Source organism: Amblyomma maculatum, chromosome 6, assembly GCF_055883805.1.
Source record: "Amblyomma maculatum isolate TAMU_Amacu chromosome 6, ASM5588380v1, whole genome shotgun sequence".
In the NCBI taxonomy this organism is placed as follows: Eukaryota; Metazoa; Arthropoda; class Arachnida; order Ixodida; family Ixodidae; genus Amblyomma; species Amblyomma maculatum.
In genome coordinates, this window is record NC_139349.1 from 171,820,393 (window position 1) to 171,842,217 (window position 21,825).

Here is a 21,825-nt window from a genome sequence, read left to right on the forward strand (position 1 = left end):
GTTTCACTTACACTTGATGGAGCGCTTTCAAACTTCACTATGGCAAAGTGCTTCGGCGCGAACCTTTCATACCATTCAAGCACCTTCAGCACGAGTTTCCAGCACTCGACAGAGCCTTCCAGGAAAGGTTTTGTGATGCTTGACGCATGTCATATGATCAGACTGATACGCAACTGCCTGGGATCTGTGAGTCACCTAATTGATCTTGAAGGCTGTCGTGTTAATGGTGCTATATTGAAGCTTTAGAAGCCTCGCAGCATAAAGTGTTGCTCCATTTAGGAAACAAGCTCTCAAACGCTCATCTTTGCTGGGAAAACAGAAGATGAAAGTACGGCTTGCTGTACAAACGCTAAGCTCCTCAGTTGCCGAAGCACTTGACGTCTGCGAGTTTACATTGAAACTGCAGCAATTCCGAGGTGCACATGCCACTGCAAGGTTCATACGCATCTTCAAGCGCCTCTTCGATCTACTTAACTCGAGAAACCCCCTGGCGCGCTATTTTAAGGCTGTCATGCGCAAAGAGAATGCATCATCTAGCAATGCATTTCTCAAGGAAGCCGAACACTACATCAAGAACCTGAAAGATGCAAATGGATGACTTCTGACTAATGGACAGAAAAAAACTGGGTTTGTTGGTCTGCTGATTTGTATGCACAGTGTTTTAGCTTTGGTTGAAGCACTTGTTATGAGAGGCAAAATAAAATACCTCCTGATCCACAAGATGTCTCAGGGCCACCTAGAGACATTTTTGGTTGTGTACGGGGGAGGGGCGGATTCAACAACAACCCTACTGCCTGCCAAATTAAAGCAGCATACAAGCGGCTTCTTGTTCAGACAGAAGTGAAGTCTTCTGAGGCTGGGAATTGCTCACAAGATGTCGTTACTGTTTTAAGTCTGTCCATTGCCATTGATATGGCTGAATGTCCCGTGGAAGTAACGTTGCAAAGGCGGTCTGCCGTTCTGGAGTCTTTAGACGACGACCCCACCGTGCAGTCTTCCAATGTCTCTTTCAGCAGTTGCAAACTCTGTTGTTTCCTATATTGCAGAGTTTGTGGCTGCCAGGGTTGCTGCTACAACACCTTGTGAGGAATGTGTAGTAGCACTGCATACTAATGAGCTCACCGGCCTCATTCGTGCGAAGATCCGTGGTGGGCTTGTAGCACAGTCCAAGGATGTCCTGAAAATCTGTGAGGTAGCCGACAAGGGCCTCCGAGTGCTGCAAGTCCAATGTAGGGACTTAAGAATGTTGCATTCACAGTGTCAACGCCTCGTAGTGGAAATTTTGACTACAGTTAATGGCAGGGCTTGGGTCAAAGAACTGGAGCCTAGCCTGCTGGACTGCGACCCATTGGACAACCACATATACAAGCTGTCCAAGAAGATTGCTGTTCTCTATCTCAAGGTACGAATTCATCACATTGCCAAAGAAACCAAACAGGGAAACTGCCAAGAAAGATGCGGATGCTTCTCTCCAGACTTATTATCTTCAAGAATCAGTAACTGCTTAACACACGCATTGCTTAACGCTGTACAAATTTATGTTAAATTCAGGTAGTGGTACTGACATTATTGAAAGTCTTCTTTGGCTATCGCAATCTATGCTTTATTAACATGTTGTTATTCTTGTTTGTCGCCCCACCATAACTTGCTGTCGAACCTTACTGAATAAATCCTGATAAAGTGAACTTCAAGCGTGTTTTTGTTCATGTTTAAACAACGTTCCCACGCCAAGCATACTCTGTATCATTGCCCCATTAAGAAGTGTGGATATTCACAAATTAATTTAGAAGGTTGTGCGGTTCCGGTATTACTGCTGATCTAGCCTTGTGAACCACATCTTAATCTAAACGAGAATTCCAATCTGCTGAGCCACTACAGTTGATTTTGTTTTCTTCCTGCGAATTTTAAATATTTGCGCACTCTATCATGCACAGCAATATTTTAAATGCGTGTGTCAGCTTTACCACTAAAGATGATAGTTTAATAATCAATATTTTGGTTCACCAGTAGTCACATCCTGTCACACCTACAGCTGAACCGGTCTTGCTAGCTAAAGAAGGCGGCGATTGACTGGTGACATCATTGCCTTTCATGCCCCTTTACACGGAACTCAGAGCGAATATCTAACAGAATTTAGTGCGCATCGAAGTAATATGTATATTCAAAAATGTCCCCCACTTCACCTTGCTGACCAATGAAAAAAACATTCCACAAAATCAGTCATAACCTCCTCATGCCCATTGCACTGCAGCCCGTTTTCGCCGCTGGCAGGATGGCGGCCAGCCAATTCAGCTTTGAAAATAAACACTTTATGTAAAACCAGTTGAGTTATTTGCTAAATAGTAATGCTTGAGATGATTAAAAATGAGATGATTGTTTTATTTGAAACGACAAACCATTCCAAACTTTAGTACCCACATATTCCAATAATTGTTGGCCATAGATGTTGTTATTTGGGGGTAAATTGAAGTTTCCTAGATCGACACTTCGTCTTATACGATTAGAGACGTGAAACAGACAGGCATGAAAAGGGGGGGGGGGGGGTATAGCCTAAGACACTATGTACGTATTCAGCCTTGATGTTTTCGCGCGAACGTTCAAATAGCAAAATCTGAAGCCTTTCGAATGATAGTTTTGAGGGATCAGTATATGTAGAAAAGCTGATCATTCCTAAGCCAGCTTTTGAATGATCATGATCGAGTTTAGATAAGTCTTATAGGTGAAATCTAAAGCTGTGACACAATATGTAAGGTGAGATTTAAGGAATGCAGAATAAAGGATCCGCTAAGTACCAGTATCGAAGTACTCTCGTGTTTGTAGCAATGCGGAGCATCTAACAGCTAGACGTGAGCAGACAGAACTTAAATTCTCACTCAAGTGCAAGTGTGTGTCAAATATAATGCCGAAATATTTAAATGTGCATGTAAGTTGCAGCTCGCTATTGTAGATGGTAATTTTTATATTTTTGGAATGCACGTTTTTTTCCCTAGAGTGAACTAATACAGTTTGTCTTTTTCGCATTAACAGTTAATTTACTGAATTTAAACCAGACTGCCAGTTTTTCAAATTAATTCTAGGTGCGACTCTGTAATTGTTGCTGTTGTTGTGGATGTAGGAAGAAAGCGAAGAAAATGCAAAGGCCTGCTACTGGCTCTGTAGCTGAGCCAGCTCCGCTGTCTCGTGCGGACAGAAGAGAAAATAGACAGGAAAGAAAGAAGAAGAGGGATAGAAAATACGCGCGCCGCAACAACAGCCGTCATCCACCACCAGCGAAGCCGTGGCGGGTGCAATGACGGGCTACAACAGATACAAATCAGTGGTTGGCTAGCCCCCACCGCAAGCGCTGTTGACCTACCGTCCCAGCCCCGTAGGGCCAGAAACTGCCAATCTTCACCACCTCCGCCAGAATATCAGCCGTCACTCTAATACACGTATCATCTGCGTACATAAGGATGTCAATAGATTCGGTGATAGAAGGCAGGCCATTTTTATATAAGGAGAACAATATTGGTCTGAGTACTGATGCCTGCTGATTGCCTGTAGGTAATAATCCGCTTGAAGACATTAAAATATTTATTTCCACCACCTGCTGTGACTAGATAATAAAGCGTATTGCCGTTCCCCGAAAACTTCAGCAACGGAAGTGCCGGGTGAGTCATTCAAAATAAAGCACAACCTTGCGTTTTGTTCGAGCATGAAGCGCAGTACGGAAACTGAAATGAAATATTAATAAATTGTTTTATCGTTTAAAATTACTTACTATAAAAAGCGTAATACATCGGTGGCGTCCGTCGCGCCATCTTTGCGACGTTGAATAAGTTAGGTTGAAAAATCGGCGCGGCGCAAACCCGTAAGAGTTTAATGCATGTTAAAAGGCCATTATTGCTGAGAGATGTCTCTGAACGGAACCTAAAGGTAAAATACACTCACTGAACATAAATTAAGGTGAAGGTTGTTGTATAGTGCAACCATTGTCATACACTCACATCCTGGTTGTGTTCCTGGGTGGTTTTGCTGCTCTTAAGAACAAAATAACATAGTATTATGCAACCTAAAGGGGAACATACCCCAGGAAATATTGTCGCAAATGAGCGGAATGTAGTGATTTAAAAAAAAAAAAACTGAGCATAAGGAATCGAACACATATCCTACAATCAGGCACGTGTTGTTAATACATTGCGCCACAGAAGCGACGAGTATTGCGGATTTTTTTTTCAGCATCGTATTTATTACATGCTTTTAAATTCAGCGTAGAGTTATAAACATTATTTACAGAGTAATCAGCCTGTAGGCGAAAAGTCCAATTGGAACATACAACACAACACCACACAACTAGAACACGACTTAGCACAACTTCACTAAAACGATGGCAAGGAAAGACAACACATCAACAATGGCAGCCAGTCCAGTTGATAGTCACTATCTTCGTAAGCGTCTCTAAGCTGGTGTACCATCTGGCCGAAATGAGTAGCAAGAGAGACTAGAGGTTCAGCATTCCGGTCCAACATACGCGTTTTCCACAGGCTGTGCAGTCCAAGGAGGAAAATCATGTCAAAGGGTTAGTGGTCATGTTCGGTGGTTATCAAGTAACGCACACTGTGGGAATTCAAAATAAAGTCTTTCTTCAATATTCTTTGCCGAACGTCCCAAAATAATATTCCATCTTTGCAGGCAATAAAACAGTATTCGATGATTTAGGTGTATCACATAACCGGCAATTAACAGAAGAAACGAAAATATTTTTTTTTGAAGCCACACTTTAACAGGCAAAACCTCGGCATGAAGTTTAAAGAAAAAGGTTTTAGCAGTAGGCGAGATGGGCATTTTGCGCACCCTTTTTAACAGATCATGCCCCATATTATTGGAATAGAGTGAACAATATAAAGAAGGCGGGAACAACATAGATATCAAATCTTGGTATACATTTTTCCGTGAAACAGAGAATAAGTGCTCATAAGAGAAGCGAACTGCCAGAAAACGCACTGAATCGTAAACTTATTTCATAAAACCAAATAATAAGGGCCGATCGGTAAAACTGGAAGAGACCACTAAGTTTGGAAGAAGGTTCACTAGGTTAGTTTGCAGGGATGCTCTGGTAATTAGATGGGAGCTATTACGGAAAAAGAAGAAACGAGCAACTAACTGTCTGACATAGAGATGTGTCAAACCTAGTCCGCCAGTACAAACAGGACTGAATAAGTTATCGCGTCGCATAGGCTGAAAACTGGACGACCATATGAACGTCGCAAACGTTCGGTAAAAACTGTGGATCTAATTCCTCGTTCAATGAAGTACCTGTAAAACATAATAAAGCTTTGTAGCCAGAAACATGTTACATACCTGTGCTCGGACAAAAATTGATAGGCGGTGCGGAACAAACGTTTGAGCATAGCTTTTGCGTGCCGTGATCCGCTCTTTCCAATAACGCCCACTAAACTTGAATGCATGAAGGGGAACTCCAAGGTATTTAGGGGGAACACGAGACCATTCAATTCCAGCATAATGAGTCAGTATTGCTCCCCATGAACCGAACCACAGACGCGAACTTTTAGACTTATTCATTTGAGCGCCAGATACAATGCCAAACTGCTCAATGGTAGTTATAATTTTGTCAATGCTGGGTTGGTCTGTGCAGAAAAACGCCAAATCGTCGGCGTACGCAAGCACTTTGACTTCATTAACAACGGTATACTGTGGGTTTGCAGTACACTCAAACAAAGTGGCTCTAGGTAGAGGGCAAAGAGAAGCGGTGACATAGGACAGCCCTGCTTCACGGATGATCGAATTTGCACAGGCTCTGAGAGGGGACCATTAACAATCAAGAGAGTGGAACACCCTTTCAGAACAGTCGATCCAACATTTGCGCGCTCGAGAAGAGAAAATAAAAATGAATGCCGGACACGATCAAATGCCTTCACAAGGTCAATCTCAGGTAGAGCAAGCCGCTCATAAGAGCCAGAGCAAGATTCGAGAATTGTACGTGCAATGTGTATGTTATTTTGTATGGAGCGTCCCCTCAAACCCCACGACTGATGAGGGCCAACGAGAACCGTCATGGCATACTGTAAAAGATTTGATAGTACTTTCGCATAAATATTGTCGTCCACATTTGCCAACGTGATTGGCCTGTAGCCATCCACTGAGAGCAATTTTTCTTTATCCGTACTCTTTGGAATTAAGACTGCGTGATTCCTTGATTGATTAAGCTGCGATTAAGGACAAAGGAGCAGCGGTGGCGTAGCGGTAGAACATCGGCCTCGCATGCAAGAGGACCAGGGTTCAAATCCCGGTGCCGCGCAATTCTCCACCGGATTTAAAAATAATAATCGTGTTGATGGATTTGCATAAACAGGTTTGGGGTGCGACCTGATGCCGGTGAACACCACCGGCAACGCACTCCCTCACCAAAACAGGAGTTGGCCACCCTGGTGCAGTAATTGGCCGCAACCTCTCATGATAAGCTACACAAAACCCCGGCCCTCAGTCACCAGCGGCTGCAGAACAACTGACCACGGCGGCGGTCAGACCTGTGACACAGCAGGCGGTGCTAAGAATGCCTGGCTCCGCTGGACAGGCCGTCATTGGAAACTGACCCTGGCAACGTTTAATGCTAGAACCCTAGCTAGTGAAGCTAGTTTAGCAGTGCTGTTAGAGGAACTAGAGGGTATGAAATGGGATGTCTTATGGCTTAGTGAGGTTAGGAGGCCGAATGAGGCATATACTGTACTGAAGGATGGGCATGTACAGTGTTATCGATGTTAACCGGAGAGGCGAGAACTAGGAGTAGGTTTCCTTGTCAATATATATAAGTATATAGCGCGTAATGTAGATGAATTCTATAGCATCAATGAGAGGGTTGCAGGCATCGTAATTAGGCTTAATAAGCGGTATGAACTGAAGGTTGTACAGGCCTATGCACCTAAATGTAGTTATGATGACCAGGCAGTTGAAACCTTCTACGAAGATGCAGAATCGGCAATGCGAAAAGTAAAGACGCAGTATATACTGTACTAGTGGGCGACTTCAGTGCGCAGGTAGGGAAAAAGCAGGCAGGAGACAAGGCAGTTGGAGACTATGGCATTGGTTCTAGGAATAGCAGGGGGGAGTTACTAGTTCAGTTTGCAGAGCGCAATAACTTACGAATCATGAATGCCTTCTTCAGCAAACGGAAGAACCGGAAATGGACATGGAAAAGTCCTAACGGAGAGACTAAAAATGAAATCGACTTCATAATGTGTTCAACCCCCGCCATTATGCAAAATGTAGAGGTAATCGGGAAAGTGCGATGCAGTGACCACAGGATGGTGAGGTACCGAATTAGCCTAAATCTGAAGAAGGAATGCAACAGATTAGAAAGAAAGAAACGCATCAACGAATTAGCGGTGAGGAGGAGGGCAGAAGAGTCCAGGATCTCGCTACAGAATAGGTATTCAGCTCTAACCGTGGATGGCGACATTACTCTAGAAGCAAGGAACAATAATTTCAGAGATATCATTACTGAGTGCGCGTTAGAAGTAGGCGGTAGGATAGTTCTAGAGAATACCGGTAAGCTGTCTAAGGAGACTTAAGATTTGATTAAGAAACGCCAGAGCATGAAAGCTTCCAATCCAACAGACCAGATCGAATTGGCTGAGATATCAAAGCTAATAATAAGCGCAAGGTGGCCGATATAAGGAAGTATAATGTGGAGAAAATTGAGCATGCAGTAAGGAACGGGGGAAGCCTTAAAGCTGTAAAGAAGAAATTGGGCATACGCAAAAACCAGATGTATTCGATAAGGGACAAGGCGGGCAACGTCATCACAAATATGGATAAGACAGTCAAAGTAGCAGAGGAGTTCTATACAAATCTCTACACTAGCCAAAGTAGACACGACCCTAATGAGATTGGCGGTAGGGAAGAACAGCCAGACGTTCCACCAGTGACGAAGGACGAGGTCAAGAAACTATGGAAAGGGGGAAATCAGATGGAGAGGATCAGATAACTACAGATTTGCTGAAGGATGGGGGGGATATCGTGCTAGAAAAACTGGCCACCCTGTATACGCAGTGTCTGGTGTCATCGATGGTACCGGAACCATGGAAGAATGCAAGCATTATCCTCATTCATAAGAAAGGGGACTCTAAAGACGTTAAATATTAGAGACCAATCAGCGTACTGTCTGTTACGTATAAGGTATTTACTAAGGTAATCGCTAATAGAATCAAGACCACCTTAGACTTCAATCAAGAAAAGGATCAAGCAGCGTTTCGGTAACGGTACTCTACTATCGATCATATCCATACCATCAATCAGGTGGTAGAAATATGCTCGGAATATAACGAGCCCTTATACATAGCATTCATTGATTACGAAAAAGCATTTGACCCAGTTGAAACCTCAGCGGTGATGCAGGCATTGCGAAATCAGGGGGTGGACGAGCCGTACGTGAAAGTGGTGGAAGATATATATAGTGGCTACACAGCAACCATAGTTCTGCATAAAGAAAGTAACAAAATTTCCATAAAGAAAGGTGTTAGGCAAGGAGACAATCTCCCCAGTACTATTCACAGCTTGCTTAGAGGAAGTATTCAGAGACTTGGAATGGGAGCAGTCAGGAATAAGGGTAGATGGAGAATACCTCAGTAATCTGCGATTTGGTGATGATATTGCCTTGCTAGGCAACTCGGGAGATGAACTGCAAATAATGATTGATGACCTAGACAAGAGAACTATAAAGGTATGCTTGAAAATCAATATGCAGAAGACTAAGGTAATGTTCAACAGCCTCGGGAAGGAACAGCACTTTACATTAGGTAGCGGTGTACTGGAAGTTGTTGGCGAATATGTCTACTTAGGACAGGTAGTAACCGCAGATCCGGACCATGAAAAGGAAATAACAAGAAGAATAACATTGGGATAGGAGCGCATTTGGCAAGCACTCGAAGATTATGACTAGCAGCTTACCGTTATCTCTCAAGAGGAAAGTATACTACAGTTGCATCTTACCTGTACTCACCTATAGGGCTGAAACATGGAGGCTAACCAAGATAGTTCTACTTAAGTTGAGGACAACTCAGAGGGCTATGGAACGGAAAATGGTAGGGGTAACATTAAGAGATAGGAAGCGTGCAGAGTGGGTTAGAGAAACAACTCAGGTTACCGACATTCTAGTGGAAATTAAGAAGAAGAAATGGGCATGGGCAGGACATGTAGTGCGAAGGAAGGATAACCGATGGTCGCTTAGGCTAACAAATTGGATTCCAAGGAAGGAAAGCGTAGCAGGGGGCGGCAGAAAGTAAGGTGGGCGGATGAGGTTAAGAAGTTCGCACGAGTCAATTGGGTGCAGTTAGCACAGAACCGGGTTAAGTGGAGAAATATGGGAGAGGCCTTCGCCCTGCAGTGGGTATAGTCAGGCTGATGATGGCGATGATGATGATATACCATTCACGAAATGTATTATGGAATCCATTGGGATTGAGGAAAGTGTCCATATGGAGGTGGCGCCATATGACAGCCTCTGTCTTTGTAAGTTATTGGTGCGGACCAGGATAGAGTTGGCGAGAAAGACAATAGTGTTGGGGAGGTCGCATGAAGTGATTATAGTGTCCCTCCTGACCAAGGCGGGCATGTTGGGGGCGGGATGATACGCTGCTCGGAAAGTGAGCCCTCGCGCTAGCTCATGTGCTCCCTCATTACCCTTGAGACCCATGTTGGCTGGAGCCCTTATCAGGAGGGTCATGTGTTTAGGAGGATTTGATAAGAGTACGCCATTGGACCATTTACTAGCCGCTGGCTATGGGTCCAAGCAGTGTCTGCCTATTTTCCTGTCGCGCACCAAAAAACAATAATAATAAGAAAAAAAACGCTTCGACTGAAATACGGCCATGAGTAAAATTAAGAATGGCGCGCTGTGAGTCACTTACGAAAACTTTAGCTTTAGAAGCGGAGAGAGCGGGAGCAATAGCTACTTGCTCCGCTGTAGTGATATATAAAGTGCGTGCGGAGCAGGAGGCATGAAGAGTCATGTTCTCAACTGTGGCAACCGCTATTGCGGCAGTTCGAGTAGGATGGTCTTCCGCGTCTGTGTAAAGTACGTCAGGTCGGCCAGTACGTCGCTGCTGGAGCGACCCGGCCTGAGCTCCTCTGTGATCTTGATGAGTTGGTTGCATGTTGCGGGGGAGAGGAAGAGTCTTGATGCTGGCCCTGATGGCAGATCGGAGATTGACCACCGAGGATGGCGGACGGAGGGGAGCGATGCAAAGTTGTTCGAGGATAGAGCGGCCTGCGGAAGGCAGTGAGAAGCGTTGGCGCTGGGCTAAAAGGGCCGCCTCAATGAGTTCGTCAACCGTGTTGGAGACACCAAGAGTGAGGAGCTTGTCGTTTTGAGTAGAGAGAGGAAGACCAAGGGATGTTTTGACACCTCTGCGAATAAGGCAATCCAGACGGTGCTTCTCCTTGAGCGTGAGACGTAAATATGGAGCAGTGTAAGCAATACGACTAACGACAAATGCTTGAAAGAGAAGAAGGAGATTAGCCTCCTTCATGCCTGCGCACTTGCTAGCAATGCGTCATATGAGACGGGCTGCCTGCTGTGTTAGTGTTGGCTCAGTTTACTTCGAGGTGGAGGCCAAGGATTCCGATGGTGTCTACCGTAGGCACGGGAAGGTTGTTAATAGTGAGGCGGATATCTCGAGATGTGGGGGGTTACCGGGTCTCGGGATAACGCACAAAGAAGACCTCACATTTTCCTGCTGAGCATTTGGCGCTTCCTCGAAAGCATCCCCCTTCATGGATCACTGCCTTGTCGTGGCGGAGGGGCTTGCGAAACTCGATGAAGTCGTGAGCTCTGCTGTGTAGGGCCACCGAAGATAGACAGGTCACGGCAGAGAGTTCTGACAAAACGTGATTCACTGGAGAAGGTAATGGCAACCCACTCCAGTATTTCCTGCCAAGAGAACCCTATGGCCAGTCACAATAGCATTAATGAAATGGCGCCGGAAGATGAGCCCCCCAAGTTGGAAGGCGTCCCCCATGTTACTGGGGATGAACAAAGGGCGATTCCTAGTAGCTCCAGGACGAATGAAGCGGCTGGGCTAAAGCCAAGAGGACGTTCAGTTGTGGATGTGTCGGGAAGCGACCGGAAAGTCCGATGTTGCAAGGAGATATATCACATAGGCACATGGAATGTAAGATCTATGACGCAAGGAAAACTGGATGTCGTCAAGCGAGAAGTGGACAGATTGAATATTGATATCTTGGGTATCAGCGAGCTCAAGTGGACCGGAATGGGAGAATTTAATTCCAGCGACCATTATGTCTTTTATTGTGGGCACGAATCCAGGGAAAGGAATGGGGTCGCTCTCATAGTAAACAGAAGACTGGGCAAAGCAGTGCTAGGGTACAACCCCAAAAACGACCGAATGATTTCACTTCGGATCCAAGGTTACCCTTTCAACATAACAGTTATCCAAGTCTATGCACCAACCACTACTGCTGAAGAAGCTGACGCTGAGAGATTTTATACTGACCTGCAATGCCTTTTAGACCGCACTCCATCATCAGACGTCCTTTTTCTCATAGAAGACTGGAATGCTAAGGTGCGCAGTGAAGAAATATCCGGAATTACAGGCAACTTCGGTCTTGGTGAGTCAAATGTAGCTGGGAAGAAGCTAGGCGAATTTTGTCATGACAACACCCTAGCGAAAACTCATTTTCATCAGCACCAGAGGCGCCTGTACACATGGACTTCACCGGACGGTCTGTACAGGAATGAGATTGATTATATTCTTTGTCGGCAGAGATGGAGAAGTGCTATACAAGAAGTAAAAACAAGGCCTGGGGCAGATTGTGGCACCGATCATCAGCTTCTTGTTGCCAAATTTATGCTTCGATTGAGGAAAACGCAGAAAACTAGAAGGCCTTTAAGGTCTGATCTGGATCAAATTCCATCAGAATATGCTGAGGAAGTGAGGAATCGATTTCGAGAATTAGATCTAGAAGACAGAGAGCCTGAAGAGATGTGGACTAATGTTCGTGATATAATACAAGGAGTTGCTACTAAGGGAGTTCCAAAGCAAAAGAAATGCAAGAAAGCAAACTGGTTATCTGAAGATGCTTTGCAAATAGCTGAGGAAAGGAGGATGGCAAAAGTTAGGGGGGAAAGAGAAAGATACAAGGTTCTCAATGCGGATTTTCAGAAAATAGCAAGGAGAGATAAGAATGCCTTCCTGAACATACAGTGCCAAGCAGTTGAGGACAACCGCCAAATGAGGGACACAACAGCTCTGTATAAGACAATCAAACATATCAAAGGAAGCTTCTGTGCTAAGCTGGGCATGATAAAGGACAAACAAGGCAGGGAGCTGACTGAAGCCTCAGAGATAAAGAAGAGGTGGCAGGAATACACAAAAGAACTGTACAAGAAGGACCCGGATGTGCAAACCCAACATAAGACGGTTGTGATTACAGATCTCGAGCCGGGTATCCTGAAGAGTGAAGTTGATTGAGCCTTAGCCAGCCTTTCTAAGAATAAAGATAGCGGAATTGATGGCATTCCAGCTGAGGTGCTTCAAAACCTAAACCATGACGACGCTGTTAACGTTCTGTATACATTATGTCAGCAAATTTGGACAACTCTGCAGTGGCCACCGGATTGGAGGAGGTCAGTTTACATCCCCATTCCAAAGAAAGGCAGTGCCAAGGACTGTTCCAACTGCCGCACGATAGCGCTTATTTCACATGCTAGCAAGGCGATGTTGAAAATCCTTCAAGGTAGGCTGCAGCAGTATGTGGATCGCGAGCTTCCGGGCGTGCAAGCTGGATTTCGCAAGGGCGGAGGAACTAGAGACCAGATTGCCAACCTTTGCTGGATCATGGAAAAAGCAAGAGAGTTCCAGAAACCCATCTACTTCTGCTTTATTGATTATGCGAAAGCATTTGACTGCCTAGATAACAGCAGATTGTGGCAAGCTGTCCAAGAAATGGGAGTTCCAATTCACCTAATCTGTCTGCTCAGGAACCTGTATGAAGGGCAAGAGGCCACAGTCAGAACTGGGCATGGTCTTACTGATTGGTTTCCGATTGAGAAAGGAGTGACACAAGGCTGCATACTGTCGCCCTGCCTATTTAACCTATATGCCCAGTGCATCATGAGGAAGGCCGGTCTGGACGAAGCTTGAGCTGGAGTGAAGATTGCTGTGAAACGTATCGACAACCTTAGATATGTGGATGATACCACTTCAATGGCAAAAAGTGAAGTGGAACTCAAGAGACTTCTGATGCGCGTACAAGAAGACAGTGAGAAGTCTGGGCTTAAACAGAACATTAAAAAGACAAAGATCATGGCGTCTTGCCCTATCAAGTCCTGAAGCACCAAGGGACAAGTGGAAGTGGTGACAGAGTTTCTCTTCTTGGGCTCCACGATTACCCCGGAAGGAGAAGACTGCAGCCATGAAATTAGGAGATGCCTGCTTCTGGGAACGAGGGCCATGGCTAGCCTTTTCCGCCTAGTAAAGAACAGAGACATTACACTGCCAACCAAGATCCGTATAACTCGTGCTATGGTCTTTCCAGTTGTGATGTATGGATGCGAGAGTTGGACTGTGAAGAAGGCTGACCGCCGAAGAATTGACGCGTTTGAATTGTGGTGCTGGCGGAGACTCTTTATAGTTCCTTGGACGGCCAGAAGATCAAATCAGTTCATATTGTCTACCCTCAACCCTGACTGCTCATTGGAGGGTCAAATTCTAAAGTTAAAGCTCAGCTACTTTGGTCATCTGATGAGAAGAGAGGAATCGCTGGAGAAAGATTTGATGTTGGGAAAGGTTGAGGGTCACCGGAGAAGGGGTAAGCAGCGAACGCGATGGTTAGATGGCATCCTCAAGGAGCTGCAGATGAAGTTATGTGATGTTAGGAAGATAGTGAGAAACCGGAAAGCATGGCGTGATATGGTCCATAGGATCACGAAGAGTCGGACACGACTGAACGACTGAACTGAACAGAACGAAAGCATCAGCGAAGGCCTCGAAGCTTTCGAGGAAGCACCAAATGTAACGCGCCGCACGGCCGCCTGGATCGAATGCCTGGCGGGGTCAGCTTCGTATATCCATGAATCACCTGGCGAAGTCATCACTAGTCATGACCGGATGTGGCGTAATTATCACTTCCAGTCATGATGTCACGGCCGATGACGTCACCATGTGATGATATCATAATCATCGGTCAACTAGTTAATGACTAGTTAATTATTATTTAGTACTGGTTACTGACTAGTTAGCAATTATCGACTTCTGGTTAGTGACTAGTTAGCCATTAGTCATTAGTACTAGTAAAGGTGTGACATAATCGTGGGGCTTGGCCCCGCTTCAGCGGCGAGGCGCTGCTGACTGCGCTTCAGGCGTTCCGTTTCTCTTTAATGTCACCCTTCATGTCACTTATTACCTGTTAATTAAATTTCAATTGGAGCAAAACGACGAAGCTTACGTCAGGGGACGCGCTTTGCATCCACTCTAATTCCGATTACCTTGTGGTCGGATCCAGCTGCCCCATTCCCCATATTTTGGAGCACCCTGCAAAATCTCCTTGAGCAGAACACATGGAGGCAAGCCTGGTGTACTTCAGTGCCTTCTTTGGAGGCCCTCGGATGTTGAACTACCAAGCGGGCATCGCAGAGCTAACCCTATCACAGGCTAATACGTCTCATCTATGCGCAGTTTCTGGGCTTTATTATGAGCCCACGATGCTTAGTCGTAACAACGATGACCAAGAGTCTGATGACGGAGAGTGCGGATGTCGGCGCCAGCCACGCTGTCAGTTCCGACGTCATGTCATGCTTCTTGGCAAGCAGCTAGGGGAAGCCGCTGACGAGGAGTGGCAGTCCAAGCCGATGAATGAGGGCCAATTCACTCAAGATTGCAGCAGAGACTAGGCGGAAGGTGGTCGTGGTCAGACATCGTCCACCGTCACCAGCAGAATGTCATCGTGCAATGATGCGGAGCACCTGGTGATTAAATTCGACATGGGCGGAGAACATCGAATGGAGAAGGATGCTTCCGGCGCCGATTATTTCTTGATCCCTGGCGAGGGATTCGCCACCGACGCCGAAAAGGCGAAGACCAACAAGAAAACTGACAGGTGACCGTCTATCGACGTCCTCGGAATCCGAGGGACCGGTTAGACCCAGCAGTGATGAAAACTGGGAGTTGGCTCTTTCGAAACGTCAGCAGAAGATTCTAAGCAGAGGATCGCGAGCTGGAAAGGTTGGCGGAAATGCGGGTCCGACTCTGATTTGCGAAGACAACATAGCACCGATCGCCGGCCCCGGGACCGGCCCACTCGGAAAAAAGAAAGGACCAGAGGGGTGGCGTGGACTGTGAAGCAAATGGCCATCACTCTCCAAAAGAGATTTCAAGATGATCATGTGACCAAAGAAAGGCTTAGCAGTGTGAACACTTACCACCCACCAGGTGCCGCACGCCATTGTAGACGCATGCGGCGACCCCCAACAGTACCGGGGTGGTCCTACGACTCCTCACCGGTTCAAACAATTTTCGGGAGCACGCTCTAGGAAATATAGCACAGCTCATTCGGCATATCACACGCATAAGCCTCCGAGGTCAGTCCTACGACTTGGACACCTACGTTGCTGTCCCGGAAGGCGTCCTACGTGGGGTCATGGGGTCCTACGTGGGGTCCTACGTGGAGACCTAGGCACGTCACCCGAGGAATTGAAGAACACCCTTTGCGTAAGAACTCAAGATGTACTGTCTAGAATGCTGGGCAAATCTGACTGCTGTCATCCTCTTCGAGGGGCCCGTCATTCCGAGATACATTCTCTACTATGGCGGTGAGGTAGCCTGCTACCCCTACCGATCCACTAGGCAGGTTTGCGACGCCTGCCTACAACTAGAACAACGATCGAATGTGTGCCCCCATGCCGAATCTCCGGGTGTTTCGGCAGTGCGGGACCCTAGACTCATCCCAAGAACACACTTGCTCTCTTAAGTGCACGCTCTGCAGTGAGGCGCACCTTTGTCACCCGTTAATAATTAGAGGGGGGATTATTAACGATGCGCCCTTAACGATGCGCACACTCCCAGCCACCCTTAGAGTGAGTGGGGGTAGCTGTTCCGGTCGCAGAGGAGATAGATGCCCTCGACCTACGTGGCAATCTCAGCCGGAATTCAACTACCTTGTAGTGACAGAAGAGGGGTGGCCGTTTGGTGCCCAGCTGTTGCCGGTTCAAGCCAGAGTAAGGGTCGGAGTCAGAAGTAACAAACAAAACGCAATTTATGTACAGCAAGAGACGATACAAATGAATACACAATATCACTTGAGATACACAGACGAGAGGTTCACAGATGGATGGACTAAACTTTAATGTCCAGCAGATAAGGTGATCTACCCACCGCCCGACACGCAGGTCAAGGGGCGGGTGCCGCCGCCTCAGAGGCAGGCCGGGAGGTCTTGGGTCCCAGCAGCCTCTTCAGCCAGTTGGACGAGTAGGAGCTGGAGCTCAGGGTCCGAGCTGCGCAGCAGGGTCTCCCGGGTGTCTCTACAGCCTATATTGTTCGTCCTCCTGGGAGAATACGGGCATTCCCATATTATGTGGTCGAGGGTCCCTCTCGCCCCACAAAGATTCCACTTGTCACTTCTAGCCTCAGGGAACATGTGGTTCGCCATAACCGGGTGCGGATATGTATAAATTTGCAGTCGCCTCCACGCCACTGCTTGTCCACTGTTTAATTTCGGGTCTGGTGGGGGTACCAGTTTACGATCCAATCTGTAGTGCTGCGTGATCTCCCCATATTTTAGCAAGCGCTCTCCGCTTCCTCGGTCATCAAGTGGCCCTGTAGCGGCTCGGCGGTAGAGATCTCGAACCAGCTTGTGGGCCGCCTCGTTGCCGGGGACGGCTCGTGCGCAGGAGTCCAAATTATTTGAATTTTCCTATCCAACTTTTTCTGGCCTAGGATTCTGGCTGCTAAGGGCGAGATCCTGCCCTTGCTAAAATTTTGTATGGCAGTTTTGCTGTCACTGATGACAAACTTCGCTTCCGTTCCGACGCAAGCTAACGCGATCGCAGTTTCCTTGGCTATTTCTATGCTCCGCCCGCGAAAAGTGGCAGCTGTCACGGGATCGCCCCGGCCGCTGACGACTGTTGCTACCGTGAAACTGCCACCGCCTCCCGCCGCGTCTACATAGGCCACTTCATGTTCCGAAATTTAGCCGAATCTAATTTCTAATGCTTCGGCTCGTTTTTTCCTCCTGTCTTTGTTATATTCCGGGTGCATGTTTTTTGGCAGCGGGGGAATCACCAAATTTTGTCTGACTTCTCTAGCTACCTCCACCTTGACCGTGGGACCCCTATCCGGATTTATTCCAACTTTCGTCAAAATGACTCTTCCTGTCTTCGTGGTGCTAAGTCTGTCAATTTGAGAGGTTCGCACCGCTTCACCAGTTCTGCCCATGTGTTGTGTACCCCTAGAGCCATCACTCTCTCTGTGGATGTGCATATGGGCAGTCCCAGCGCTCTTTTTACGCATTTTCTCATTAGAGGATCAATTTTTTCTTTTTCCACCGCTTTCAAATCTAGATACGGCGTTGCGTAGCTCACTCGGCTGAAGATGTAGGCCTGTATCAGTTTCATCAAATTTTTTTCCTTTAACCCTCGGCCTCTGTTTGCCACCCGCCTAATTAGGCTCAGGGTCTGCATCGCGTGATTCTCCAGCCTCTTGATGGTCTCGCCATTATGTTCGTGTGACTGGAGAATCAAGCCCAAGATTCTGATTTGCTCGACTATTGGTACCTCGTTACCCGCCACTTTAATTTTGATCTCCGACGGTGCCTTGCACCTTAAGTGCTTCGGATTGTATATAAACAATTCTGATTTCTGCGGCGAGCACGCTAGGCCTCTCTCTGCCGCGTAATCGACTATAATGTCGGTGGCGGCTTGGAGCAGGTTTTCGACGCATGAATCACTTCCCCAGTTGACCCAAAGGGTGATATCATCTGCATATATACTAAAGTTTAATCCTTCGAGCTTTACCAATTGCTCGGGGAGTTCCCTCATAGCCACATTGAAGAGTAGGGGGGACAGCACTGATCCCTGGGGCGTACCCTTACTCCCTAGCTCTATTGCGGGGGATTCCAGCGTCTGGAACTTCATGCAGGCCGTTCTACCCGCCAGAAAGTCCCTGATGTACCGATATGTTCTGGTACCTACATTAATCTTGTTCAGCCCTTCCAGGACCGCCTCATGTTTTACGTTGTCGAAAGCCTTCGTGAGGTCGAGCCCCAAAATTGCTTTCGCATCTTTAGACTTTGAGTCTATTATGTCATGTTTGATTTGGAGCATGACGTTCTGCGTACACAAGTGAGGACGGAACCCGATCATCTCATGTGGCCACAGATCACCCTGCTCCATGAAACTCATCAGTCTGGTCTGGACGACGTGCTCCATTAATTTCCCCACGCATGAAGTTAAGGAAATTGGTCGTAATTTTGCCAGTTGAGGAGGCTTCCCTGGTTTCGGTATTAAAATAATGCTTGCAGTCTTCCACTGTTGTGGGAGCTCGCCTTTTCCCCAACATTCCTGCATATAATCCGTTAGATACCTAATGGAGTCATCATCTAGGTTCCTGAGCATTTTGTTCGTTACTCCGTCAGGGCCTGGAGCCGACTTTGTTTTAAGTCTTACAATCTCCGCCCTCACTTCCGCTTCTGTGATGGGGGCGTCCAGCGTCTCGTTAGGTGCTCCACCATAGTCAGGAAGTGGGGTTCGTGAAGTTTCCCCCACATACGTCTCAATTAATTTGCTCATGAAATCATCATCGTTCCCTTCGAAAGCGTGCCTCGCTTTTGCCAATCTTATACCAGATTGCGTCTTCGAGTTGTCTGGCTCCAGCAAGTGCCGGAGGAAGCTCCACGTCTTGGAGAGGTTCATGCTCCCCTCCATTTCGTCACACTTGTTGTCGCAATTTTGTTCGCATAATTTCAAAGTATAGTCTTCGATTTCCTTATTATATCGCGCAATCCTTCTTCTGAGGTTGCGGTTCCATGTCTGCTTTTTGAGACGACGCTCCATGCTCTGCTTAGCTTCCCACATATGCAGAAGACGGCTGTCCGCAATCTCAGGGGCGTTATCATCTTCGAGCAATTTTGTTGCCTCTCTAACGTCCGATTTGAGCACCGTCGCCCATTCCTCGATGCTTCTGATGGGCTCTAGTTCCTGAGCCCTCCTGATATCTCTAAATTCATCCCACTCAACGACGGCCGGCGCGAGAGCCCGGCGTGTTTTAACGCCTTTCCTCAGTGTGGAGGCAATTATGTAGTGGTCGCTGCCAAAATTTTGATCCGAATTATTCCATTCTAGACCTAATACGTTTTTCGAGAATGTCAGGTCTGGGGATGTATCCTTACTGACGCTATTGCCCACCCTCGTTGGGCTCTCGGGGTCCGTGTGCAGAGTGAGCCATAGGTCATGCGTATCCTCCCACAGCTGTCTACCTTTTGGGCACTGGTGCGGGTACCCCCATTCCTGGTGATGTGCATTAAAGTCCCCCACTATAAACAGTGGCTGATTGTTTGAAATTTTGAGGGCCTTGCGAAGCAGAGCCTTGAACCTCACCTTCCTTTGCCTGGGTGAGCTGTATAAATTTAGAATGAATAGACTAGGGTCTTTCTATTTTCCGGTTAAAACTTCTAGAAACACGTTCTCGACCTCTCTCGACTCTAGATCGTGTTCAATGGCTGCAACGTTTCTTTTCACGAGTGTTGTGACCGAGGATTTCTCTCCCCTACCACTATGAAATGCCTGATATCCCGACAATTTTGCGGGACCACCCTGTTTCTTGGAGAGCAATTGCCAATGGAGTCTCATCTAATAGCAGAAGGTACTGTTGCAAAATCGGCCGCTTGCGCCGGAAGCCGCGACAGTTCCACTGCCAGATTTGATTTTCATTTGCGCGCCTGGCCATTTTGCAGTTGCGAGACGGCCTGTTCTATATTTTGTTGCCATCCGTTTATGGCGGCCATCTCATTCCTTAACCTTTGGCATTCCTCGGCCTGTTTCTGAACTGCCCCGAGGACAGCTTGAATTTGGATGTTGATATGGTTCATAAATTCACTCATCTTGGAATCTAACCTTTCCAAATTTTCCATCCTTTTCTCCATAGCCTGAATAGGGTCGGTGTCTTGAATTTTGCGTTTCACAGGTGGTGGGAGGGACGCCTCTGTGACCATCTTATCCTGTCCCTGCGGCTGTTGACGTACCGCTGGGGAAGTCGTTTGTCTAATGGGTTGTGGCGGAGGAGGTGTTGCCTGCCTCTGTGATTTCTTTAAGTTTTGGATCTCGGACCGCTGCGATTCGACTATCCCCGTTAAGTTTTCGATCATTTGCTTTAATTTCTCAATTTCCTCGTCTCGTTTACCCCTGTGATTATTTTCCTGGGAGACCTTGCCCGCAAAACTCACACCCTTACGTTCCTTGCTCCTACCTCGTCTCCATGCGTTGGCAGTATCCCTTGAGTTTGAGCGTTCCCTGGACTGGCTCCTGGCACAAGAATCGGAGCGTTCTGTGGGCGGCGGCGGTAGTCTGCCTTGTTTCGTTTCCAGATTCGGGAAAGAGTCCTCGCGGAATTTGAAGTCTTCTTTTACTTTTCGTTCGCGTTTTCGACTCTGATGCCCCCCACCAGTCGTCGCTGCATGTTCCATCTTCTCCCAATGTCGCTTCTTCACTTCGTAGGGAGTGCGGAAAATTTCTCGACACTTGGGGTCTCCTAGTGCATGGCCTTTGCCGCAGGGCTGGCATGTTAGTTCGCATTTGTGGTCTTTTGACGGGTTCTCGAGGCCGCAGCAACGGCACTTGACGTTCGTCGGATCCGGGCACACGTCATCGCGATGACCGAGTCGGCCACAGGCGACGCATACTTTGTATTTTTTGCGGTACAGCTGGCACCTGTGCGGCGTCCCGTTGAGATAAATCCATCTTGACACTTCTTTCTCCTTGAAGAGGATGAAGATCGACTTGGAATCTTTGCCCAGCCTGCGGAAGCCTCGAATCTCGGGGTTGTCCTTGCGATCTAGGCGGTATAGAATTGCTTCGACAGAATATTCGAGCGGAACCCCGTGGATGACTCCCTTGCCGCAGTGCTCGGGGGTGGCCACGTAGGTGGAAGTCTCCCCTTTTCACCGTCGAACATGAAGTGTTTCACGCTCACGTACTTCAGCTTCCTCTCCGCACTTGTAGTGATGACCAGAACGGAGTGCTGCTTCATATTTGGAATTATTATGTCTTCCTTCTCTTCGCGTGGATTGATCCCTGCCGACATTTTGATGATGTCAGTGAGATGTGCTGCTCCATATTTGGTAAGCCTAAGTAGGCCTCCACGAGGTCGGAGAACAATTTTCTCGGCGCCATCTGGAATGCGCGTCTGCTGACGCTCGGTCGACTTGGCCGCCATTTTCCTGCGTGCTTGCCTTTCCTTGGCTCGCTGTTTCGCAGTTTTCTGCTCGCTCTTCTCTAGCGGCACGTACCTTCCTCCTTCGGTCGTGAACAATTTTGTCCTGGTTCCGAAATTTTCTCCGGTGTAATCGTGGTTCTTTCCACAATATCCATGATTCACAGCTTTCGCACGACCACGAGCGGCAAACGATCCCCCGGTAGGGACGCCGTGGGCCCGGGCAGCCGTTTTAGGCTTAGCGCCGTTAAGCTCAACTCAGCTACGTGCTGCGTCGAACAAACAAAGTCAAAAAATAGCAAAATAAAGTCCCACTTGCCGAAAAAATGGTATCCTCGTGGTCCTCTTCACTTCTGCCGTCGATCGAGCACAAAAGCCCGGAAAGCAA

At 47.2% G+C, this 21,825-nt stretch overlaps 1 pseudogene; it reads right to left on the reverse strand.

Annotated features, from left to right (window-relative positions):
* LOC146187408 (uncharacterized) overlaps positions 1-21,825 on the reverse strand; it is a 90,353-nt pseudogene that overhangs the window by 13,411 nt on the left and 55,117 nt on the right.